Source organism: Thamnophis sirtalis, unplaced genomic scaffold (assembly GCF_051295495.1).
Source record: "Thamnophis sirtalis isolate CommonGarterSnake01/CBP01778 unplaced genomic scaffold, rThaSir2_p1.2 scaffold_7, whole genome shotgun sequence".
NCBI classification, from domain to species: Eukaryota; Metazoa; Chordata; class Lepidosauria; order Squamata; family Natricidae; genus Thamnophis; species Thamnophis sirtalis.
The window spans coordinates 22386113-22408905 of record NW_028261387.1 but is presented as its reverse complement, the minus strand read 5'-3'; the positions used below and the strand labels follow the sequence as shown (position 1 = coordinate 22408905).

The 22793-nt window shown below is 35.8% G+C and overlaps 1 protein-coding gene and 1 pseudogene across 2 annotated transcripts in view; both read right to left on the bottom strand.

Annotated features, from left to right (window-relative positions):
• Nucleotides 1-22793, bottom strand: part of NEGR1 (neuronal growth regulator 1) — a 531321-nt gene that overhangs the window by 486320 nt on the left and 22208 nt on the right. The window lies entirely within an intron of this gene.
• On the bottom strand, nucleotides 8524-12131 carry LOC148044566 (uncharacterized; annotated as a pseudogene).

Below are 22793 nucleotides of genomic sequence, written 5' to 3'. Positions count from 1 at the left end.
AGAAGTGCTCTAATTATAAACATTTATTTTGTCAAAAAGTTCAGGCACACATGGACATAAGAATGTAGGAGTATTTAATTTATATACATGCTGCAAACAAGCATCAAAGAATTCAATTTTCATTGATAAGGATTCTCTTATAACATAGGAAATTATCATAAGCACAAACGCAATCAATCAGTTTCATGAAAAGTAAACCAAAAAGAAAAAAGCAGTACATTTATTTGAAATAGTAGTTTGTCTTTTCTAATGGAGGAAGACATGATCTCAACAATAAATAATAAAGTATATATTGCATTGAAAAAATGAAGCATACAATAACCTTTATGTACATCAGGGGTCCCCAGGCCCTGGACTGAGGACTGCAATTGGTCCGTGGCCCATTGGGAACCGGACCATGCAAGTAGCAGATGAGCACACAAAGCTTCATTTGCACATGCACTGGATTAAGATGCTCACATGAAGCATCTCCTATTTCCTGCCCCAGCCACCACTGCTGCTGGTCAATGGAGCCAGAATGGTTGGGAACCATTGATCTTTTTCCCTATATAAGTAGGAAAAAAGAAACCTCCTCCCCAAAAATAAACAATATCATTACAGTTACTTTTTGTTCCCTAGCAGCACATCTAAGAAGATTTTATTTACTGAAAATTTGATCGATAGTTCATTCCTATAATTCAACTTCTATATTCCAAAATAATGATTTTACATGATTCTGGCCTGGTTTAAAACTTATATGCATTATATTATGCCATGCGGGGCAATAAATAAATTCCATGCTAGGATCTTTCATGCTCTTATAGGAATATGGAGATGGATATCTTGAAGACGTGTTGGATTAACACTGTAGTAAAGGAACATAATTGTTTCCCACTGTTTTAGATCATATATTGAATGAAGAAATGGTGCAGAACCAGGCTTCACTGGTTTTTTATGTTCTCTATAGGAATGTCCTTAGGGTGTTCCTAACTATGTTACATATATTCAGGTGTAGGGATACATATGATAGATGACCAATCCAAAATATGCTTTATTTTCAGCTTTGGTTTTCAATAGCCTATAAAAATGAGAATGGCATACAAGAAACCACAAATATCTGTCCTCTCCAGATGTAAAACTGCATGTTCACAGTTACTATATTGAAATGGCAAGATTTTAGAATGTCCTCATCGACCATATGCAGACAATGCATAACAATGAAATGATGATGGGCAATTAAAGTTATGGATAATAGTATCCATGTGATACATTACACTGATTACTCACTAACTGATATTTAACTTCAGAAAAAAAGAAACACTAAGCTGAAGTGTCTTAGAAGACACATTTTCTGTAAAAATTTGCAAGTTTTATTTTTTCTTGTAACTTCTGCAAAGTATATTTGGTAGATTTTTCTCCAGATGTACTCCACTATTTTTTTTTAGTTGTCACTCCCCCCCCCCCCCAAATATCTTGACACTAGGTTGAAAGATGCTTGTGCCATTTTGCAATGAAAGGCAAAGCAAACATTTTGGGAACAAAAGAGAAATCTCAGAAAATATTAGAGAATTTCCTCTTTTTATGGAGAAATATGGTGAAATCATGCTTTGTGATGAATCCAGGCTTCCATTTCTTATTTACTAGGGAATCTCTCTAATCTAAAATTTGTTTAGACACATACAAGCACTCCCATAATAAAATTTACAAAAGTCACATCACAATTGCTATAACAGAGTCTTATGCCCAACAGTAAGACTGATTCTCTTAGAAGATGCTTCATCAGATCATCTAAAACTACTCCATAGAATTGTCCTTTAAATATCATCAATTAGTTCAAGTAAAGTTTCAGTTTTTTGCATTTTAAAGTTAAAATTTGCTACTGGAAGACCTAAATAAATCCTACTAAGTTGGAAATTAGATTTGATTTACTTGTTTTTTAGTCAGTGAGAAGGGAGAGGGAGGATGGGTTTTTAGTCTAGTTGGTGGAATGATCTCACTCATGTTCCACACTATGAACTATGCATGTTTACTTTCTAAGAAAAAAAGGAAAGTTCTGTAAAAAGGTTTCTTCTTCTCTAGAGTGCAACCTTCAAACTTGGATTCTTCTGCATTGAGGCTGAGGTAAGCTATTGTGAATCACAGGAGTACTGGCAGCATGTACATTTCTGATATAACAAGAAAATTGGCAGCCTTTCTATGAAGGGCTAAAACAAAAATGAAATATTTAAAGTCATATCATTCAGTTGTAGATGATCAGGCTGAGCCTGAGAGAGAGGTCAAACACATCATAAGTCATGAGTCTCTGCATGCCCACAAGAGATCTAAGTCCAGCCCACCTTTAATGCCTTTCTTAACTCTCACTCTTTCCCCTTGACCATTGGTTAGTCAGATTCTTGTAGAAAACCTAAGTTTGCAGTAAATCTTTATACTCATTTCAACTGCCTTAATCTCCTGATTTTACCAGTGCTTGACATCAGCATCTTCTTGTAAAAATGGATTTGTGTTGTTTTTCTTAAACAAGAGCACATTGAAAGTCATCTTTTAGGATTTATATTTATATATGAAGACTACTTCTTGCTGCATAGTGAGATGCAACTTTAAAAAAATCAAATAATCCTTAATAACTAAGCAAAACACCTCCAACTGAGTAAGAAATGTTCTAACTTCTGCATACAAATATATATATATATATATAATACTGTTAGTTTACAGATGAAAGCCATGTTTAGCTGAATATCTAACAATGGTGTTGTTTCATTATTCTACAAATATCCCAAAAGAGTTCCTCATCAGATAGAGCAAATGCATATGTTAAAATGCAAACGAAAGTGCTCTAATATTTAATAAGAGCCAACATATTAGAGAAAAGAACAGGCCCACTGAACAAAATAACAAATTGAAGTTGGGAGTGTTAGAAGTGGTTTCCATCAACAAAATCAGATAGAACAAGAGCTATGAGAGTTGAGACTACACAGTTCAACTTTGATAAATACCAGAAAGATGTTGCCACAGTGGTTGGTAGTTTGTAATTATCAGAACACATTTTCTAATTGGATCATAGAAAGCAGATATCTCATGTCTTCTGTGACTTAATCCTATTAAATTAAAGGAATGCCAGTTCAGCCTTGTGGGATGAGTGTATAGAAACATGTGCATTTGCCTTTTCCTTTGGCTGCTTTCTCAGATGCAAAAAAATGTTAAAAAATCAGGCAGTTTCTGGATTGGACTGTGTGGGGGGCAGATCATAGCATTAAAAAGTACAAATGTCAAAAGTATGAATAAAACGTATTGCCTAAACTGTCATTTCTATAAATAGGGTAACTTTCTCACTTCATGTTATCAAACAATATCTCTTTATCTGGGAAATAAATAAATAAATGCATAAATAATTGCATAAATTTAAATAAATAAATAATGGATTACAGAGATGCCTGATTATAATACATGAGGAAAAGAAAACTTAAATTTAATTGCATCTACTTTTTCTAATTTCATTCTCTAACTTCATGAAAGTTTTAGTAGGATAAATTGAAAAATAATGCTTGCTTGCTTACTTTTGCTCTTCAGTAGAAAATCTTTTAAAATAATTCTTTAAAATTAAATCTGAAATTGACCATTTTTAAAAAAAAAATCTATGAGAATCAGAAAAGGGTATCTGATGTTACATTTGTTACATACATACATACATACATACATACATACATACATGTGTGTGTGTGTGTGTGTTTTATTTGTGCTGATAAATAAATAAAGGGAGACTAGTATAGATCTATTTCAAGCTATTTAGCTCTCATCAGCTAGCCATACCCTTACTGGGATTTGAACCTGGGTTATATTACATACTAGGCAGACATCTTAGCCATTAGGCCATAGGCTCTTATCCGTTATTGGCGGATATATATATATATTTATATGTTTAATTATAAATATAATATATATTATAAATATAATATATATTTCTCATGGGGCCATTGTCAAAACTATTGTTAGCACCAATCTATTGTGTCATGGTAAAGACACAAATGATTATTTATGTCTGAAATGCTTCATTGCAATTAATAGCTAAAAAAATCTTGCTATGAAAAATATTTTCCTGATTTGGCAAGAATAAGACTGATCAGGATAATGTAGCTCTGAAATTCGAACTATTCCTAATTATCAAGGACTACCATGCCTATATATGGTAATTACTACATTTAATATTCAGAGCTTCAAAGGTTTACCAATACAGTACTAGTTGTTTTAATCTAGACCAGGGGTGTCAAATTCACAATTATAGGCTGTCGTCACAACTTTCCCCCCCTTTGCTAAACTGAGGGTGGGTGTGGCCAGATCATGACAAATCCTGCCTGTGGACCATGAGTTTGACAGCCCTGATCTAGACTGTTAAAGCGATTTTTAATCTAGGCTATTATATCCATCTACTGCTCAAAACAAATTAAGAATTCTACAGTAAACAAGGCAAACTATAAAGAATATCTAAAAAGGAATGATATGAGAAATTCAAGTTATACATTTCAGATAACCCAAAGAAGTGATTGTTCTCAGCAAGAGCTTACATAGTGCTTAAGTCACTAGCAGAAACTAGAGAAATAAATAGTAATGAACTAGTTCTAAGTCAATTGCAAAGCCCATGCTTTGCATAACAAAGGTCCAGATTCAACTAAAGTACATTTCTAGTTAAAGTTAAGAAAAACATACAGACAGTTACTGAATATAAGGATAGATAATGTTATTTAGAATAAGGGAAATGTCTGTGTTCCTAGTATTATGTTCAACTGCTTTTTCTGGAATGACTAGCATCCTAGAAACAGAGCAGGCAAAGTCTTTTGACCAGGAGAAGGACTATACAATAGACTGTCTCTTGTCTTCAGAAAAATTCCTTGATCTTAAGATCCAGGCTGTTAGGACTTAAGTGGAAATAGTGTGATTTTCTTTATAAGGGAGCACAGAAAACTTTACAGTGATTTTTCTAAAATATCCTTAAGCACTTTCACACTTAAGGTATTACCATAATAAGCATATATATTCAAATGGCTCTGATAGATATATTAAATTGGAATAATGATGACAACTATGCAAGACTGGAGAAAAGTTACTTGAGCAGCAATGGGCATAGGTGTTAAATTTTATTTGACAGACTGATATGAAAAAAGTCAGCATTTTTAGAAAACATTGCCATGATTACACAATTCTTACCTTATTAGTTGTATGCTTACTTTCTTAAATATAAGTAAAATGATATTCAAATTCCAATATCCTTTTATAATCACTGAGTGGAGCATGCAAATTCTAATAATGGCATCATGACCCATCTCAGAAGAGGAAAACTAGTCATAATGATAAATGGCATGACCTTCAGATCCTGAAGCTTGAGGAACGGTCTACATAGAGCCATTCATGCATTTATTCAGCATTCCTAAATGATATTATAAAACTGATTTGGTCTTGCAGAGGTTGAGCTTCCCTTTCCACTTATGTACGGATGTGAATATTTATGGACACTTCCAAAGTATTTTCTTCAACACAGCTGTGGTATTTTTGTTTTTAATATCTTGATGAAATGTCAATGTCTGTCATTTATACCTGGCCCTGGAATTCAATTGCTGGAATTATTCAAAATTATTATCTTGGTAAAATGGAATTGAAAAAGATTCCCATAAGCATACCCTATCTTTTACATTTTCTAAAGTTTAGTTCAGGATAATGTCCATGAAAAACCATATATTTGCATAACCAAGGCAAGCTCAGGAGGTTTTAATGCCAAGGCATAGCAGCAAATAGCATCTGCCCATTGAAAACAAAAGAATCCAGTAGATAATACAACAAAATATCATTCACCACTACTAAAGTGCAATAACACATGGAAAACTAGCAATATGCTGCTCTTTCATGACAGCCAAACATTTTGCTATGCAGTGGAACTGGCCATGGAGAATGCTTCTGAATGTACATTAAAAACAATCTGCTCATTTTAATATATTTATGCTGTGTTGAACCATCTTTTCCACTGGAAGAACAGGTTGCTTCCATGATAAAAAGGACTTGCTACCATAATGGCTTATCCTCTTACATTGTCAGAAAAGGCTCTTTGTTAGGAGCTGCTCACCCTCTGACATACAGAACTGATGTTTGTATAAAATATGAATAAACAAATTAATCCCCATTGGCAAAAAGTGAAAAAGACACAATAGTTAAAACAATAATCTTTCAACAGAATTAAGATAAAACTTTGTTCTAATATTAAGAAGCCCTTTACCAACTTACTTTCCTCCCATCATTAGACAACATGGAAGCAGAATTCCTAATAAAGTCTTTATCATTGTGAGTAGTACTCTAAAAATCTAAGGAGAAAACTTAGTTTGCTCCTTGGTTTGATTGCCCATCGAAAATATGCAAACAACTAGACATCCCAACTAAATATTTTATATTCCAATTAAATATTCTACATAGCCAAATTTACTTATTTAGATGGCATTTTAGTTGCAGGCAATTATTTTTTTCCAATACTTAGATAACATATGAACAATATCATACCTGAACACTTTTATATTTCTTTTATATTAAAATATTTTAATTAATGCTTTTCCTTGTTTTAATTTGAATGTTTTTATAAACTGCTCTGAAAACCTGAATATATCAAACTAAATAAAAAATATGAAACATCTATCTATCTATCATCTATCTATCATCTATCTATCATTTATCTATCAATCATCAATCATCAATCATCAATCATCAATCATCTATCATCTATCATCTATCATCTATCATCTATCATCTATCATCTATCATCTATCATCTATCATCTATCATCTATCATCTATCATCTATCATCTATCATCTATCATCTATCTATACAGTTTCTATTCATCTAACTATATCTAATGTATGCTCATGATACAATAGTCTGAGATTCATATGGGTATATATATTTAAATATTTTTAATTTAAATACTTTTTCCTAGTAAAGAGAGCCCATCTTACCTCCACTTTTGGAATGTACTAATCAGATCTTATGGATAATTTCTTCTTGCATTTCCGACTACATACCATCAATATTGATCCTAACCAAATCATGTGCATAATTGGTTTATATTAGAGACCTTCAAAACTCAGGTATCTCTTAACAGAGGGTTGAACTTGCCTGAAATTAGATCAAGCCCTACATCACTTAACCCATTGTATCAGATTGAATTGTTATTGAATTATTTTTGGTATATACACTACATTCTCTTGTGTAATTTAGTTACAGTGTAAAACTAGTCCATTATGTCTCAAAATAAATGGGAGAACAAAAATCCAATTAGTGCCATGTAAAATTCTGGAATCCCCAAAGACCTTTCCCATTGCATTTATGAAACAAATTTATATAGCCACCCAATTCAAACACAGTGACTTTATCTCATTCTTGTTCCTTTCATGTAGTTTTCAATATGTCTGTCTCCTTGCTACTCTATTTCCTTCACCAAAATTCTTTTATAAATAATATTACCACATATTACGGCTCTAATTTTGTGTATTTGCGCCAGTAATTTTGAGATAAAAATTTATTCCTCTCTTACATTGTTATTTAGAAGTAGCTTCATATGCCAGTTTACTTTTACCATTAAAAAAATGTTTGTTGCATTAGATGACTGCAAAAACCTTTTAGCAGTTTCATATAAGAGGAAATATCCAGTAACAATTTTGAAAGTAGTTGTCATAGCCACAAACACCCTCTCCCCCCAAAACACTAGGCATTTTCTCCATTCTGAGAAAATGCCTAGTACAAATCACAAAGTAAATTGGTTACTGCCATTCACAGCAACAAGCAAAAAGGAAAATGCAAAGAAAAGTCAGTTTTACTCATAAACATGAAACACAAACAAAAATATTCCACAAGATCTAGCATTATATTTTTAAATGCTTTTGTATAAAATTATTTTATAGATAATAAAGATAAACATATATGGTCTGCATGAAAGTAGTTTAGATTAAATTGAGTCAACCTAACAATATCTAGGAATATTACAAAATTTGGCACAGCTGCTATTATACTACATTCAAAATTCATATAACAATTGTAGAGCACAACTTTCCAAACTTGAAAGACACTGGCATAACTATTTTTTGGGCACACTCATATTCTGCTGTATATATAATGTATAGCATTATACCTCAACAATCTTAATATTTCAGCAATTAGGAAATCATCATTTTAATTCTCTTAGTACCCTACTATATGACAATATAGAGTAACCATTTAAAAGTTAATTATTATGATTGGTTGCACCTGTCAATCAGCTGTTTAGACTAGACCTGGCATTTTTATTCATTTATTTATTGCTTCCAAAGGATTTGGGATGGGTGGATGTTGTTTGATGGTATTCAAGTTATAGGGTGTTATATGTTACAAGGAAAGCTGACTTTTGCAATTGACTGATAGTTTTCCATTATTGGTTTATTGCAATGAACTTATTTGGCATTTTTATCAACCTACAAAATCTTTCCCAAAGACCTGGAATAGACAGATGTGGGTGTTTGATGGTGTTAAAGGTATTTTCACAGGATGTAAATCCTTCTGAGTACAGTTGCCTTTTGCAATTGATTGATTGTGATTTTCTCAATGCCAATGATATTCAAGTGGTGTTCCTGTTGTTTGAGGATTGCACCCAAAGTGCTTATGACTATTGGGACTACCTCTGCTTCCTTTTGCCTTAGTTTCTCTATTTCTACTTGTGCATGTCTGTATTCTGTTACCGTCTCTAGTTCTTTCTGTTCTATTTTGCTCTCCCCAGGTATTGCCATATCTATTATGTAGACTTTTTCTTTCTTTCTTGTCAACAATTGTTTTTGTTTTTTTTTAATTAAATGTTTTTTAATTTTAGTTTAAAACAAGTATAGCATCTTTCTTAATATATCAATCGATTACAAATAAGTTTTGGTACATCTCCTCCACAGTCAACCAACGTAACTCATATTAACTCAAGCATTATTATATATCCATTTTCATTTAACTGTAATTATTATTTAGGAGTATTGGTAGGAGTAATAATCTTGAACAATATCTACCCACACCGATGGGAAGGGAGAGAAATCAAAAAAAAGAAAAAGAAAAAAAGAACAAATATAAAGTAAAAGTTAAGATAAAAAATAGTAGATAATACAAAAAAGACAAAAACAATAATCAGGAAAACAAAACAAAACACAGGTGTCTGTTATGAAAAAAAAAGAAGTATATCAACTGGTTACAACATGTTTTGGTGCTTCTCTTCCATTAATTCATATTAATTCAGATATCTTAACTCAAATATTTACCATATCAACATCATTATACCTCCAGTTTCAATTATTATGGTTATTTAAACATCCTTCATCTTTAGCTATGCTAAAGAATTAATCCATAGCACATGCTGACAATTCATTTACTTATTTGTAAATTCCTCTATTGTCCTCAAATCCTCATATCCTATTTTAGCTAAACCTCCATAATATTCAGTTATATCATATATCATAACATTTTCCCAGTATTGATTAACATTTGATTGTATGAATTTTATTTAGTTTTTTTTAATAGTGCTAATTATTATAGTTAATACTCTTTATGTATAATCTAAAGGCGTTTTTTCATATCCAATTGTCAGTTATCATATCAACTCCACATTATATACATTACTATCAGTATCCATTATTATTCAGCAATATCTGTTACAAGAGCGAGCGATTGTGTTTAACTAATTTTCAATTGTATTCAACAATCTATCAGCCAGTTCCAAATTATATATATTGCTATCCATATCAGTCATTATTCAGCTATATCTATTACAAATTGAAGTATTCCGATTTAGCTAATTTTTGGATGTATTGTCCCATCTGTCAGCCTGTGTCCCTCCAACAACGCGATTTTCTCAGCCCAGTAGCCATTCGTTGGATAGATTTACCAAATATTTCCATAAGCAAATCCAAACAAAAATATTTCGGCACCTTTGGATTCTGAATGTCGGTGATGAAATAATAATGTTGTTTTAGGCTTATAAAATTTCCCAAATTAACTTTAATTCGCAAGGGTGGATTCTCCATTCCTCCTGCACTTTGTCTCTTTAAATGAATCTTCTTTATAGCTTCCCCCTCCCTTTCTTCCTCTGAGATAGACCAGACACCATTTCTCACATTTTCCATTTGTGTTTCAGGAACATTTAAGCATTCAACGATCTCAGTTTTAGCTTCAGATTTTTCTTGTCAACAATTGTTAAATCTGTGGTGTTATGGGCAAGGTGCCTGTCTGTTTGAATCTTAAAGTCACAAAGCACTTTAGTTCATTTTCTATGACTTTCTCTATTTTATGGTCCCACTAATACTTGGTTGCAGGTAAATGGTATTTCTTGCAGATTTTCCAATGCACCATTGCTGCTACTTTGTCATGCCGTTGTTTGTAGTCAGTCTGTGCTTGCAGCAGGTAACCAGGTGATTCGGTGTTTCATTAGCTTCTTTCCAGAGGTGCTTTCTGTTGCTGTCTTCTCAATTCTGGCTTTGTATGCACTTGCTCTTTAGGCCTGGCCTTATACAGACAGAATTAGCCCCTCTGGCTCTTTCTTCAACTTTCTTAGCTATTGCCAGGGCTTATTATCATTTGTTTTCCCTGCTATTTTGTTTAATGTACTGGCCATATAAAACTTTGTCTTCCCATTTCTGTTTTCTGTTTTTCATTTGGTCTTTCTTGTAAGTCAGGCTGCTCTCTAGTCAACTTTATGACATACTAGCTTCAATGTATCTTCTTCACTGTCCTTCAGATATTCTTCCAATGCCCATTTCTTTTTCCGTCAGCCAGATGTTCAGACTGGGTTTGGCATTTTTGTCTACCTACCGAATCCTTATCAAGGATCTGGGATAGGCAAATCTGGATGTTTGATGGTGTTACAGATATTATCACAGGATGGAAGCAGTTCCAATTAAAGCCTTTTGCAATTGACTGATGGCAAAGTTTTCAATGCCGATGGTGTTCAAGTGGTGCTCCAGTTCTTTTGGACTGCACCCAAGTCACCTATTACTATTGGTACTACCCTTGCTTGCCTTTGTCATCATTGTTTTATTTCTATTTGTAGGGGTTCTTTATTTTGTTATCTTCTCCAGTTCTTCCAAGGTGGCGCAGTGGTTAAATGCAGCACTGCAGGCTGACTGCTAGATCAGCAGTTCAGCGGTTCAAATCTCACCGGCTCAGGGTTGACTCAGCCTTCCATCCTTCCGAGGTGGGTAAAATGAGGACCCGGATTGTTGTTGGGAGCAATATGCTGACTCTGTAAACCGCTTAGAGAGGGCTGAAAGCCCTATGAAGCGGTATATAAGTCTACTGTTATTATTGCTATTGCTTTCTCTTCTATTATGCTTTCTCCAGGCAATGCCATATCCACTATGCAGACTTGTTTGTCTTTCTTATTGATAACAGTTAAGTCTGGGGTGTTATGTGACAGGTGCCTGTCTGTCTGGATTCTGAAGTTCCAGAGCAATTTAACTTCTTCATTTTTTATGACTTTTTATATTTTATGGTCCCACCAATTCTTGCTTACAAGCAAATGATATTTCTTACAGATCTTCCAATGCACCATTGTTGCTACTTTGTCATGCTGTTGCCTGAGGCAGTTTGTGCAATCTTCTTGCAGCAGCTTACCAGGTGGTCCACTGTTTTCTTCAGCTTCTTTGCATAGGTGGCATTTACTGTCTGTTGCTGTCTTCTCAGTTCTGGCTGTGTATACATTTGTCCTTAAGGCTTGGTTTTGTGCAGCCAGAATTAATCCCTCAGTTTCTTTTTTTAACATTCTGCTCTGAGTCATTGCCTGTTGTTGTTGTTGTTGTTGTTGTTGTTGTTGTTAACTGATACATTGCTCAGCTCTCTGTGACTCTGGGAAGTTTATAAGTAAAAAGATATAGAAAACAATAAAAGAATGTAATAGTAACAACAAGGAACAAATGATAGCAAAATCAGTCAGTGGCTGCATGGGTCAGGGGTGTCAAAAAAGTGAAGTGATTATGCAACAGTATAATAAAAATTCTTCCTTTTTCAATATGCGTCAACATTACAAATGGTATCACTGATTCTAGTTTTATAACTCACTTTCTTTTACTCAGTGAAATGCCACATAGTTTCTTTTTTACTTCTGTAATATTTAAGAGATTGTGCTTAAATTTGGTTTAATCACAATCATTAATATATTGGGTTTTTTAATGGAACTTCAAATCTATTCTCTTTTGCATATTATTCTAGCATGGAATAATATGAATATTATTTTAATATCTTCCATATGGAAAGTCCTAGCCCCGTGATGGCAAACATATGGCACGCATGCCAGAAGTGGCACGCAGAGCCCTCTCTGTGGGTATGTGCACCATCACCAGCTCCTCTTCTGGTTTCCACTGTGCGCATGTGTGCCAGCCAGCTGGTCTTCACGTGCGCTGGAGTGCCAGAAACCTAAAGACCAGCTGCCCAGTGCACAAGCGCGCAGCAGTCACTGGTCTTTGGATTTCTGGCGCTCTGGCTCATGCAAAGACCAACTGGCCAACATGTATGCGCATACTGGAAACCTGAAGACCAGGTGGCTAGCGCATGGATGTGCATTGCCAGCTGGTCTTTGGGTTTCCAGCACTCCATGTACACTTGTATTCCAGTTTGGGTACTCGGTGCTGAAATGGTTCACCATCACTATCCTAGCCTATCCCTTCTTCATCTTGAATCTTTCCTAGATTTGCCCTAGATTTCTTAAAATATCTGGTTATTGACCTTTCTGACTGGACCTTGTAGACGTTGTAAACTACAGCAGTTTTTAAAATAGAAAATGCAGAAGTGAGCTACACAATAAAAATTTTATTCATATGCAGTTTCAACTCACCAGTATTTGTATTTGTGCATGAATACTTAATTTTTTTAGATTTGAACATCTAAACATTTTGAAGTCTATGCAGAGTGGATGTAAAAAAAACCACTAAGTATTTAATGTGATGGCATTATTTCAGAGTAGGAAAAAAACTGCATACGGAGTGTTTTATTCACATTTGATTTAATTTATCCTTTCTTGCTTTTGGGAGGCCTAGGGATAATTCTAATCCAAAGGATATCACTAGGCAGAGGTACAAGTATTAGAGATAGTTCCTGTTTGACTGCCAAAGCAGAACTACACAAAACTCCCTCTGCAGATGTACAAATGTGGCTTAGAACTTGACATTTTGTACTGAATTATGCATTAGGAAAGCATAGGTACATCAAACTATTTAAAAGAAATATTAACAGAGTAGCCTGCTTTATTTTTATTTTTTTTTGCTCAAAAACAAATATTTTCACATGCCAATAAATAATTGGACTTGACAGTACATCTATCAGCCTCATTGTTCATTGCTGGAGTAGTGTAGATATTTTGCATTTCATAATTACATTTGTGATTGCTCGTAAAGAAGAAATTACCAGAAAGCTTCCCCTTCTGTGCTAACATACACACTCATTCTGGATTTTAACTGTGAAATGCTTTTGGAGAGTATAAGAATTAATTAATCCCTAAAAAGACAGTTGAAAATCAACAAGGCACAGAAATAGCGCTGATTGTTAATTTTGAAAAAGAAGAATTTACATCAGTGTGGCAATTCTAAAGCCCTTATAAACTTAGGTCATATACACATTTATCATTCAAGTAGCTCTTTTGTGCTCATGGCAATCTAGGGTTAAACTTCAAGAAAACATGTCTGGGCTGAGACACTGTGGCAGTACTTTGCAAATTATTCAGTCTGAAGTAAAGGCTACCACATTCTTTGTAAACTTTCCTTTGCCGTCCCAACTTTCTGTTCCAGGAAAACAATGTCCAATTATTTTCCTTCCTCCTATCAGGTCTTTCTGGACACACATTATGTTAGTTGTGTATATCTATGACAAATATACAGACAATCCACTAAAACAAATAAGGTTCATGTATGCCCCAAAGTTCATATACATATATGTTGTGGCCCAGCAGGTGCCGTTGGAGCTGCCACCAGACTCTGACAGCGAGGGGCCCTCTGAGTCGGCTCTGGAGGATGTGGAGGACTCTGGACAGGGTTCCGACTCCAAGCAGGCACAGAGAGGCTGGTTGGCCACCAGGAGGCACCTGAGCCTTGGACCAATGGGGAGGAGACAAGGGAGAGTGAGATGGAGGCCAGTAGTGAGTTGTTCCTGGATGCATGCCATCGAAGAGCTACTAGGCGTCAGGACCAATTACGCAATTACAGGAAGTGATTGTACTCAGCTGGTGGTCATTAGGCTCCTCTCCAGACTATAAGAAGCTACTTGTGTACACGGCCCTCTTTGCAGAAGTCAACGCAGGAGTGAATGTTGGAGGACAGTACTGGGACTTGGCAGGCTGGATTGCTGCCAAGCCTTATCTGTGTTAGAGCCAAGGTGGCGCAGTGGTTAAATGCAGCACTGCAGGCTACTGCTAGATCAGCAGGTCAGCGGTTCAAATCTCACCGGCTCAGGGTTGACTCAGCCTTCCATCCTTCCGAGGTGGGTAAAATGAGGACCCAGATTGTTGGGGGCAATATGCTGACTCTCTGTAAACCGCTTAGAGAGGCCTGAAAGGCCTATGAAGCGGTATATAAGTCTACTGCTATTGCTATTGTGTTTATTGCTGCCAGAGTTTGTCTGAGTTGCTGCCAAGGTCCTTATCTGTTTGTTTTGCTTGGCTTTCAGCCACGAGGTTTTGGTGTCTTGCTATTAAAGGACATTCCAGTTAAGCTTGTCTCGGCATTCGTTACTGCACAGAGGAGGGGGTCAGAACACATATACAAGCATAGCTACCACCTTTAAAATGAAAAAAAAATCAGTAGCTTCTAGATCTTGTCTTTAGTACATGTGATAAAATAGTCTAGTGGCTAAGAACTTCATTTCCAAAAGTATTTCACAGTTAAAATCCAGAATGAATGTAAACTTAGGTAATATACATATTTATAATGCAAGCTGTTCTTTTGTGCTGATAGCAACATAAAACCGGGTGTCTTCTGAATTATAGAAACTAATAAAAAATTTCAATATGTGAAAAATCTAAGAAGCTTAATTTCAGATTTTGTGTCTTTATCAATTACTAACAATATTTGCAAGTATTTGGTTGTGTTTCTTTTACCCTAATCTAAAACTGCTGTATGTCCAATCTAAACAAGGATAATAAGAATCAGACTGGCAGAGTTGTTTCACAGACTTTTGTTTTTATGGGCTCTTTGAAGTTACCATTTTTTTAATCAAGAAGCATTCGTACAATATTATAATTGAGTAGTAATAATGATTTTCTTTTTTAAAAAAATAGGCAGAAATTAAATAATAGTAAGACATTGACAATGTGAGGTATACTGAATTATGTCAAGTAGATCTGTTTAATATACACTGATAAAAGAGGATTTTAGATTTCATTTTTTCTGCATTTATAATTATTTTTATAAATAATTCAAGATAGCAAACATACCCCCTTTTCCTATTTTTCCCACAACAACCTGGTGAGGTGGACTGGGCTGAGGGAGAGTGACTGATCCAAAGCTATCTAGCCAGGTTTTCATGCCTAAGGTAGGTCTAGAATTCAGTTTCCTGGTTAGTATCCTGATGCCTTAACTATTAGACCAAACTGACCATCTAATTAATCTAAGTAAATTTTTTACAAAACAACAACCATCTGCTGAAAACACCAATAAAGAAAACTTCACCTGGAGATAGTGTTTGTGGCTTCATATTCCAGATAAGCAGTTTGCATAGAGATGAAATTATAAAAACATACTATTCCAAAACATGTTTAATAAAGACTTTAATATACTTTTTAAAAAAAAAGAATTTAGCTATAAACCATAACAACAGCTTTCTGCACTCACTCAATTTGCAGTTGGGCAAATATCTTCTTAATATAAAATGGGCCCAATAAAAGCCTTGGCATCTGGATGAAACAAAAGGGAATCAAAAAAAATTTTTTTTCCTTCAGCAAAAAAAAAAGAAAAAAGCCATATCCAGCTTTTTATCAACTAGAAAGGAATTTGTCCTTTTCTCAAATCATTCTGAAAGATAGTTGGGCCATGCTTCGAACATTCTTCAGCAGTGAAAGACCACATCAGACAACTCCAGGGCATTCATTTTTTGAATCTGACTAGTTTTATCTTGGAAAGAGCTCTGAAGCAAGGAAACCATCTGACAAGTACAATTTTTGTCACAATTTTTCTTCAATGCAGTCATTCTTTCAGCCATAGCCTTAAAAGAGTGGCTCCAAATGTGTTTTATAGCATCTTTTTCTTCTTGCTCTCATTCACTCAGACACCAATCTAGCCCATTTCATATGATGCCTACTAAGTTAGTTTTCATGCTACCCTGAGAAATGTAGAGCAAATATTTAAATTGCATTGAATTGATATTCTTTTTAAATTATTTCTTTGTTGTGTTTAATAAATGGAAGCAAAGATTTCTTCATAGCAAAGATTCAGACAAAGTAAAATCATAAAAAGTGAAAAAAAATAGTTTGGTTTTTAAATACAGTATTAAGTATATCGAAAAAATGTACATTGAAAAAAAGTATAAATATTAAGTATATTGGAAAAAGGTAAAAGTTTCCACTGTCTAGTCGTGTCTATTTCCGTTTCCTAGCCGAGGGAGCCACCATTGTGCAAAGACATTTCTGTGGGCATGTGACCAGCTGCATGACTATATGCTGATGAGCACAGAATGCCCTTATCTTCCCACCAAAGTGGTACCTGTTTATCTACTCACATTTGCATTTTTTCAGACTCCTAGGTTGGCAGGAGCTGGGGCAAGAACAGGAACTCACCCCATCCTGCAATACTTGGGCCTCAAATTCTGAACCTGTAAATTGACAGTATCTTAACCGCTAGGCCAATACAACCTCCAGTATTAAATATATTAAATAATAATTATTAGTAATTTCACTCTACCAAATGCATTTGTGATAACATAGCTGGGTTTTTGCTGCTGTCCATGCACAATAGTTCCATAGTTCTTCATATATTTACTGATTATTTTTAAAAAAATTAATTAAATTAAATGGCATGGAACCTGACTATTTGAGGGATTGTCTCTTCCTGATCACATCTATCCACCCCTTAAGTGGTGGCTTGCATTTTTTAAAGAGATCCATCTGATGGGCCCTAAAGGATATGTCTTTGCTGCTATGGCTCCCACCTTCCAGAACATCATCCTTCCTGAGGTGAGGTTAGTTCCACCTATGCTAGCCTTTCGGAAGGTTTTATTAAATGGGTTTCAAAAATTTAACTTTTAATTCCCCCCCATCAAATATACATATTTATCAATCTATCAATTTATCAATAAAAATGGGAATCCCCCTAAATATATACTTCAATTTTAAATAATATTTATTTTTACATTTATGTCATCCTATTAACTCACTGGAATTGTAAACCATTTGTTTATAACAATATTAATCCATGAGGAAGAATTTGAAATGCCAGTACAATATAAGGAATTTTTGTTGGAATAATTATTCAAGCTTTAATTTTAAGAGACTCTCACAAATATATAACAGGTACCTAGATTTCTGCTGTTTTAATAACAGGCTTCTCTGCTGTAATCTTTTCCTGTTCTCTCTGACACTCAAAATATTTCAGCTGAATATCTACAAACGTATTAGAGAAAGAGAGGTAGGTAGGTAGGTAGGAGGTAGCTGAAGAAAAGAAAAATAGTAATATTAAAAAATATTGGTTTCATATGAAGCTATTTTTGCAAGAAAGCCGCATGTAGTTTTTACTACACTATTGGTAATAGTAGCTGTACAGCAGTGACGTGCAGTCAGGGGAGGCAGCGCCTCACCACTGTCATCATGAAAAGAAAAAAAAATTAAAAGGAAAAAGGCTGAGTTAGTTGTTGCCAGAGTCACAGTGGATGACTCTGCTTAGTGCTTAACTGTTTAAAAAAGCCTCTAAAAAAAGTGCCCTCTACAGGAGGAGGCGAGAGAACCACGTGCCTCATTTAGTCTGACTTTATGATCACTCGAGCAGAGTTAAGCAAGGGTTAAAAGCCGAAAAATTCCTTATGTAGATGAGGCACGTGGTTCTCTTGCCTCCTCCTGTAGAGGGCATTTTTTAGAGGCTTTTTTGGTAATAAATGTGTTTTTATTTTCCATTTTCATTTTTGTACAGTCACATATATACTGTGCACAACCAGGGCCATATAACATTAAACAATAAACACAGCCATTCCTCTTGTCAAGAGGCTTTTTTAAACAGTTAAGCAGAGTCATACATTGGAGACTCTGGCAGCAGCTAACCCAGCCTGACCTTGGACATAGCGGCAGGGCTTTTGGACATAGCAGCAGGGCTTTTGGAAGCCCCAGCACTGTGTCTGCCTTAGAGGCGGGACGCCTCTATGTCGGACATAGCGCCAGGGTGGCAGGGCAGCTTTTGCCTCTTGAAAGCTCTTGAAAGCTCTGCTGCAGGCGAAAGAAAGTGCTTTAATCAGTGGGATGCCAGGGGAGAGGACTGCCTCACCAGCCATAAACCTCACCACATGTCACTGCTGTACAGCAGTGACCTCTGACACAAGTGAGGGAACATTCTTGTTGCCATTCAAAGAATAAGGTTAGCCTAAAAGAAAGGAAACTGTAGGTTCAAAATTAGCAGTGTTTTTGATGACATAAGATAGAAAATACTGTTTTCAGTAGAGCAGGAAAACCAAGGCATATGTCACAAAGAAGTTGCCTGTCCCTCTCCTCCAGAAACACTTGATAGCCTGTACGTGAGACAGGACAAACTAGCAGTATGGTTATGTCCTACTTTGTGAACCACATGTTTCAGTTATCCTCCCTATGTATGATAAGTTCATTAATGTTATAGATAAAAACAATTGTCTGTACTGAATTCCATAATAGTCAAATATTGTGTGAATTAGACCAAATGTATGGACAATAAACAGATATCCAACTGACAAATTTGCTAAAGATGTTGTGTAAAATTGAGTGTCAGCTATTAAACAGAAATGCTGTATAACTGTGGTACTGCATATCCTGATTCCAAGAGGCATACAAAATCAATATAAATTCAATCTAACCCCTCCCTCTCTTTCCCAAAGAAAACAGTGATATGCTTCTCAAAACCCTCAAAGGTTGCAACTGAGATCTTACTGATGGCATACTTCAGGAGTCCCATTTCCCTTCTCCTTTCCTTTATTGCCCTTCTTGTTCATTCTTTTCTGTATATCGCAGCAAGTTCCTTCAATACAAAAACTTATTAACACAGTGGGGACTCTGTGATGATATAGAAGAATAAGCAGAAGAAATACAAATAGGTTAAACTCATTCACATAAGCTGTGAAACTTAAGAGTGGGTATTCAGAATGCCTACATTTTTCTTAGTGGTGCTTGCATGTGCTGCCACATAATCTGTTATGCCCTCTGCAGTCATTATACACTACTTAAAGAATTTGCAAGGGTATATTTTATTCAGTTATCCAAACAACATGTCCAGTCTAACAGCAATCCACATTTTCCCAGGTTGTAGATCTTCTGCATTGATTAATATATGATAAACACTACTTTGTTGGCTATGTGTGCATTTGTGTGTGTGCCCAACTCTCACATATGCACACATGGTCCAAATCATTATGGACACCTTTCACTGGAATCAAGAAGAGGTTTGAAATATATGCAAACTGCAGATCCATACAGTTGTTTTATCCTCTGGTAGAAAGCATATAGTCATTCCTCCAGGTACGTTAGAATCAGAAATGCGAACATTGTTTACTGAATGTTCAGTGTACAACACCTTTTGTTTATTATTTTTGCTCCTCACCACAATCATGTATTAGGTGTCTCAGGATCTGAAGAGATAGTGTCAACAGAGTAATGCATTATTAATTAGTTATTTGCCACTGAAACAGTCCTCTAAGTTCCAATTGATTCTACCAGGAGAATATCTCTACATATGCATGGACATTGCCCTGAAACAGCAAAACTATGTGTCTTTCTAGTTTTGCAGACTTAATAGATATCGCTATCGATCTATCTTTCTTTTTTTCTTTCACTCTTTCTCTCTCTGTGTCTTTCTGTCTCCCTCCCTCCTTCACCCCTCACCAGAATACAAGAAACATAATTTACTCTCAGAATGAATGAATATTATATATATTATATAATATTATATATATTATATACCCAACCCAGTAAAAATATTGGGTTTCTGTCTGGATGGTCTCTTGTGACGAGCCGAAGGACAGAGAATGGAAGTAGTGATCTTCCTCCCATATTTGGGCATACCGGGGGTTGTAAATCTAAATAGATACCTTTCACCCTGGCTTGGCTGATAAGGAGTCGAACTCTGTGGCTCAATGGTTAACACATCTGCCTAAGATGCAATACAGCACAGGTTCGATTCCCAGTAAGGGTATGGCTAGCTGATGAGAGCTAAATAGCTTGAAATAGATCTATACTAGTCTCCCTTTATTTATTTATCAGCACAAATAAAAACACAAATATAACAAAAGGCAACAGTAAAAATGTTGGGTTTCTGTCTTGATGGACTCTTGTGACGAGCCGATTGACAGATGTTGGAAGCAGTTAGCTTCCTCCCATAATTGGGGCTTACCAGGGGTTGTGACACACATATATATATATATATATATATATATATATATATATATATATATATATATGTGTGTGTGTGTGTGTGTGTGTGTGTGTGTGTGTGTGTGTGTGTGTGTGTTTGTGTGTGTGTGTGTTTGTGTGTGTGTGTATGTGTGTATGTTTGTGTGTGTATATGTGTGTATGTATGTATGTATATGCTGGTCTTGTTGTATTCGGGTCTTTTCCCGTGTAAGTAAGTGGAATGATTGGCCATATGGTTGTATCATGATTGGTAGATTGGTGCTGATTGGTGCTGGCTGTGTGTCCGTTGTTGTTTTGTGTTGCAATGGACTGGGTTGTGAGTGGGGCATGTTTGTTGACTAGAGATGGTTTTCAGATGTCTGGTAGGCAGGAGATATCATCACATTTATTCATGTTGTGGGGGTGTTTCTCTATTTCTATAGCTTCCATAATTATTCTCTTGTTGAAGTGTTCTGTTTTGGAGATTAACCTGGTTCCTTCAAAATTAATTTCATGTCCTGTAGCTTTAAGGTGCTGGAAAAGGGAGAAAAGTTTTTTCTTACTGCATTCTTGTGTTCTGCGATGCGTGCATTTATTCTCCTGTTCGTTTGTCCTATGTATATTGCAGGGCAGATTTTGCATGGTATACATAGGACATATACATCTGGAAACCAGCCCTAGTCAACAAACGAGCCCCACCCACCACCCAGGAACAACAACACACAACAACAATGGACACACAGCCAGCACCAATCAGCATTAATCTACCAATCATGGTACAACCACACGACCAATCATTCCATTTACTGAAACAAAGCCAGCACCCCACACACCCCCACCAAGATTTATAGAAAGACGGCAACTCTGACCACGCTTTAAGCCCAAAACCCAGCCTGAAGATGGTGAGTGAGACCTGCTGAAACTTTGCCAAGACAATCTCAATCTTACACGGGAAAAGACCCAAATACAACAAGACCAGCATACCTACACCCATGAAAATCATATATGTAACATATATATGCTGGACTTGTTGTATTCGGGTCTTTTCCTGTGTAAGATATATACATATACATACATACATACATACATACATACATACATACATACATACATGTTTTCATAGATTTTCACGGGTACAGGTATGCAGGTCCTGGCCTATTCAGGTCTTCTGGATGGTGGTTCTGGACACTTCAACAAGGGAATAATTATGGAAGCTATCGAAATAGAGAAACACCCCCACAACATGAATAAACATTACAATGCCTCCCACCTACCAGACATCTGGAAACTTGACCTAGACAACAAATGAGTCCCAGCCACGAAAACCGACACCAGACCCAGAACAACACAACCAATCACCCTCACCAGACTCAAACTCAAACTCATCCCATAGATGAAATGCAACCACCACCCAGAAGCCAAACAACGGTGGCATCACCATCTGCTGCACTGCCCTCCAACTCCCATACAAAGCAAACTGACACACACCATGAACACATGGTCAGACCGCAAACCCGGAGCCAAACCAAAGCTCGGGATATTACATCACAACCATCTGCTCAGGACATTACATCATAGAACTCAGGAAGTTACAGTGCAAAGGCTCAGGATGTTACAATGCAGCCAATCTCCCAGGATGTTCAGCACAGGACTCAAGATATCACTACACTAGAGGTCAGGATATCATCACACAGCTCATTACCCAAGTCATTACAACACAAAAGACTAATGGGCACACAGCTAATACCTCAGCCACACAGGATGTTACAAAACAGCCGACTAATCTGCATACATCAACTCCATCAATTAATCAAGATGTAACAACACAGCCAACCAACCCGTTTACAGCAACAAAGCCAGCACTCCACACCCACCCACTCACCAATATTTATAGAAAGATGGCAGCTCCCATCACGCTTTGTTCTCACAAACATGAAGCTGAAGGCACCAGCCTGAAGATGGCGAGTGGGACCTCGTCGAAACGTCACCAAGATACTCTCAATCTTACATGGGAAATGACCCAAATACGCCAAGACAAAACAAAATTTGAAAAATTTATGTATTGTGTCATAAAACTCCATATATTTGGGAAAAGTATATCTGTTAAATATTACAAAAGTCCTATTCTGTGCAATCAGTAGCTTTTAAAAATAAAATACAATCCAATTTATCCTTCCTCTTCTATAATCACTCATCCAGATTGATATCTCTCCATTCTGATAACTAATAACCAACTCTGTAATA